Genomic DNA, 5,273 nt, shown 5'->3' with positions numbered 1-5,273 from the left:
TGTAATAGAGTCAATGTTGTAATTCTATAGACATGCCTTGGACCCGCATATGTTTCTGTTGTACCACTCTGAGCGATATAATACTAGTGGAACGGTGTTTCATTGGTGTTATATCAGACTTGCATACTACACCATGCAGTGGTATGCCGAGTCACCACACCATCCGAGACTCCGAACAAAACTTCGAACTCCATTCCATATTCCATATCTACTTAAACGACATCAGACCTTAAGTGTGTCACCCTACGGTTCGCGAACTATGTAGACATGGTTGAGACTTCTCTCCAACCAATAACCAATAGCGGGATCTGGAGATCCATAATGGCTCCCACATATTCAACGATGACTTTAGTGATCAAATGAACCATTTACATACGATACCGATTCCCTTTGTCACGCGATATTTTACTTGTCCGAGGTTTGATCATCGGTATCTCTATACCTCGTTCAACCTCGTCTCATGACAAGTACTCTTTACTCGTACCGTGGTATGTGGTCTCTTATGAACCATTCATATGCTTGCAAGCTATTAGACGACATTCCACCGAGAGGGCCCAGAGTATATCTATCCGTCATCGGGATGGACAAATCCCACTGTTGATCCATATGCCTGATGACCCACAAGTATAGGGGGTGTATCGTAGTATTTTCGATAAGTAAGAATGTCGATCCCAACGAGGAGCAGAAGGTGTTGACAAGCAGTTTCGATGAAGGATTCACTGTAAATGCTCACAGACAAGTATTCAGGGGGTTTTGATGTAGCAGATGAATAAAGTACGAGTAAGTAAAGTGCGAGAGTAACAATTGCAGCGAGTGGCCCAATCCTTTTTTAGCACAAAGGACAAGCCGGTTTGTTTACTTATAATGACCAAACGTTCTTGAGGACACACGGGATTTTAGTCTAGTGCTTTCGCTACATATGGCTAATTAATCTTCATTGTTTTGATAAGTGTTGTGTGGGTGAACCTATGCTAATGCACCGCCCTTCCTAAGACTAATACATACTTGTGATTATACCCCTTGCAAAAATCCGCAACTACAAGAAAGTAATTAAGATAAATCTAACCACAGCCTTAAACTCTGAGATCCTGCTATCCCTCCTGCACCGATATACCAACGGGGGTTCAGGTTTCTGTCACTCCGGCAACCCCGCAATTGGCAAATGAATACAAGATGCACTCCCCTAGGCCCATAAAGGTGAAGTGTCATGTAGTCGATGTTCACATGACACCACTAGAAGAATAACAGCACAACTTAAATATCATAACATTGAATATTACTCAACCATACTTCACTACTAACATTTAGACTTCACCCATGTCCACAAGAACTAAACGAACTACTCACGAGACATCATATGGAACATGATCAGAGGTGATATGATGATGAATAACAATCTGAATATAACCCTTGGTTCAATGGTTTCACTCAATAGCATCAATAACAAGTAGAAATCAATACCGGGAGAGTTTCCCCTATCAAACAATCAAGATTCAACCCAAATTGTTATAGCGGTGACGATGTGCAGCGGTGGAGACGGCGGTGATGATGATGTAGATGATGACGATGGTGATGGAGATGATGTCCAGCTCGATGACGGTGACGAGGGCGTCGATTTCCCCCTCCGGGAGGGAATTTCCCCGGCGGATCTCAGCCTGCCGAAGAGCTCTTTTCTCTCTGGTGTTCACCGCCCCGCAGAGGCGGCTGTGACTCTTCGCGACTATCCCCTTTGAGCTTAGGTTTTCGGGACGAAGAAATACGCGAAGGAGAGGAGGCCAGAGGGGGCTGTGGGCCCCCTCCCCACAAGGCGGCGCGGCCAGGCCTTGGCCCGCGCCGGCCTGTGAGGTGGGCCCACAACGGCCCTCCTCGGCTCCCCCTTCTGGATCCCTTCGTCTTCTGGAAAAATAGGAATTTTCATATAATTTCCGTCAATTGTTGACCTTCCGAAATATTGCATTCTGACGGCGCTTTTTCCAGCAGAATCCTGACTCCGGTGCGCGATCCTCCAATAATCATGAAACATGCAAAATAGATGAAATAACATAAGTATCATCTCCAAATATGAAATATATCAATGAATAACAGCAAATTATGATATAAAATAGTGATGCAAATTGGACGTATCAACTCCCCCCAAGCTTAGACTTCGCTTGTCCCCAAGCGAAACTGAACTCGGTAAACAGGACCACATGTTTATGGAGTGAAGAGTCGATAAATAAAATACGGACAAGAAGCATCATATTCATTCACACAAGACATTCTAGTAAACAACTTCCTCATATGATTCAACTTGAAACAAGTAGAAGGTAATCACAAATAAAGGTGCATAAGAAATCATAATTGGTGATGGCAAACTTCGTTCTTGGTCAGAGAACAATTAACAGGTTATACTTATCTATTGAGCAGCGCTCTCATGTTAAAGTTTATAAGGCACAACTTGCATACTCAATCATAATAATCTCCTCATAATCATTGATAACTTTCAAAGCTATATTCATTCGGATAAAACTTGTACTAAACAAGGAAGAGTAAAAGACATGATGAAGTAAATCACAATATAGATGGTTTGATCACAACAACTCAAATGCTTGCTTAAGATGGAGGGAAATAGGTTTACTGACTCAACATAAAGTAAAAGACAGGCCCTTCGCAGAGGGAAGCAGGGATTAAATCATGTGCTAGAGCTTTTTCAGTTTTGAAATCATATAAAGAGAGTAAAAGTAACATTTTGAGAGGTGTTTGTTGTTGTCAACGACTGGTAGCGGGTACTCTAACCCCCTTGCCAGACAAACTCTCGAAGAGCGGCTCCCATTAAGTTTTATTTTTGGTTGGCACTCCTTCCAACCTTTGCTTTCACAAACCATGGCTAACCGAATCCTCGGGTGCCTGCCAACAATCTCATACCATGAAGGAGTGCCTTTTTATTTTAGTTTTATTTAGGTGACACCCCTCCTTTGCTTTCTCAAGCCATGGCTAACCGAATCCTCGGGTGCCTTCCAACAATCACATACCATGGAGGAGTGTATATTTTTGTAACATTATGAAGGTTAATTAATTTGGGACCGGGAATCCCATTGCCAGCTCTTTTGCAAAGTTATTGGATAAGCGGATGAAGCCACTAGTCCATTGGTGAAAGTTGCCCAACAAGATTGAAAGATAAAACACCACATACTTCCTCATGAGCTATAAAACATTGACACAAATAAGAGGTAGTAAATTTTGAATTGTTTAAAGGTAGCACACGAAGTATTTACTTGGAATGGCAGGAAATACCATGTTGTAGGTAGTTATGGTGGACACAAATGGCATAGGTTCGGGTTGAGGTTTGGATGCACGAGAAGCATTCCCTCTCAGTACAGGTTTTTGGCTAGCAAGGTTAATTAGCAAGCACAAGAGTTGAGGGAAACAAACAAATATACATGTGATAGAAACAATCATGCATCTTCCTTGTAAGCACAAACAATTTTAACTTCAGAATAATAAGCTATGAGCTAACAAGAAAGGAAGACAATGAAACAACTACATGTATTTCTCTTTTCTAATTAAACCTCAAGGTGTTATTGCTATTGACCAATGCTAAGTTTGCCAAAACCAAATAGATTAACTCAATGCTCCCAAAGTGATACCAATACTAATAACAAGATCAATCATATAATAGGGATTGCAAACTAAAATAAGATGTGCAATATGTAAATGATAAGACTTCTCATTAATATTCCATAACGATAACTCACACCAAGGGATACATAGACAACCAACTAAAGGAGAGATACTTCCACACTGCAACCCATCTTATATGATAACTTCCCTACTCATGATATGACACTACTTGACAGTAAAAAGTAAAAGGTAGTGATGATGTGATACCGCGGCACTCCCCCAAGCTTGGAACAAACCAAGGGGATGCCAATACCGATGACAAATTACTCCTTCGGCGGTGGTGATGATGAATCCTTCCTGCGATTCTTACAGATCTCCTTCAGCTTCAGCTTCTCAGTTTGGCAGTTCTGCACTCAGACTCGAAGAGATTCATTGTTATCTGAAAGTGGCAGTGGCAGCCTTGTGACGGGAATTGAGTAATATTCCAGCATTCTACGAAGTCGGCAATTCTCCTCCTGAAGTATCTCCACTTCTCTTCTTAGAGCACGGTATTGATCACAAAACTCATCGGTAGCCCGTAGAGCTTCTTCCAACACAGGGAAAGAGTCGAGGCTAAGAGCGGGTGGTAAGGGTCCCTGCAAGTTATGAGAGAAAGAACGTTGAGTGTCAACAGATCCCACCAAGATTTGCTTACTTCCAACGGCTTGTTGCTCTTGTTTTGATGACACCCTCTTCACTTCTTCCTCCGAAAGCCCTTTGCCCTTGTTGTTGTAGGCCATAGTGCTCCTAGGTCAAAGACAGATCCTGGCAGAAACAGCTCGAAACAAAACACGTCGAGAAAACGATATACGGACCTCCAGGGGTCCGGGGGATTATATAGCAGGAATTTTCACGACAAAAGGAAGGTACCAGGTCGAACCAGAGTCGGAGAGGGGCGACGAGGTGGCCTCCTCATAGGGCGGCGCGGCCAGGCTGGGGCCCGCGCCGGCCTATGGGGGCACGCCCTCGTGCGTCTCTTCCACTCCGTTTCGATCTCGTAATTTTTCATATTTACCAAAAACAGCAAAAACATTGTTCGGAAAGTAAAACGCGAACTTTTTATTACCAGTATTGTTACCTATTCAACGTCGAACTCTGGCGGACTGTCAATTTGACCTTTGATAAAAGCCTCCGGAGTTTCCACTCGAATAACATCAACATCTTCATTATAAGAATCACCTGAGATATAATGCTTGAGTCTTTGTCCATTCACCACTTGTGTGGCATCGCTGATACGCGTACAGCACGCGTCCGTTGGGAACCCCAAGAGGAAGGTGTGATGCGTACAGCGGCAAGTTTTCCCTCAGTAAGAAACCAAGGTTTATCGAACCAGTAGGAGCCAAGAAGCACGTTGAAGGTTGATGGCGGCGAGATGTAGTGCGGCACAACACCAGGGATTCCGGCACCAACGTGGAACTTGCAAAACACAACCAAAGTACTTTGCCCCAACGAAACAGTGAGGTTGTCAATCTCACCGGCTTGTTGTATCAAAGGATTAGATGTATAGTGTGGATGATGATTGTTTGCAGAAAACAGTAGAACAAGTATTGCAGTAGATTGTATCGATGTTAAGAATGGACCGAGGTCCACAGTTCACTAGAGGTGTCTCTCCCATAAGATAAATAGCATGTTGG

Source organism: Lolium perenne, chromosome 3, assembly GCF_019359855.2.
Source record: "Lolium perenne isolate Kyuss_39 chromosome 3, Kyuss_2.0, whole genome shotgun sequence".
In the NCBI taxonomy this organism is placed as follows: domain Eukaryota; kingdom Viridiplantae; phylum Streptophyta; class Magnoliopsida; order Poales; family Poaceae; genus Lolium; species Lolium perenne.
Note: the sequence above shows the minus strand (reverse complement) of the source record.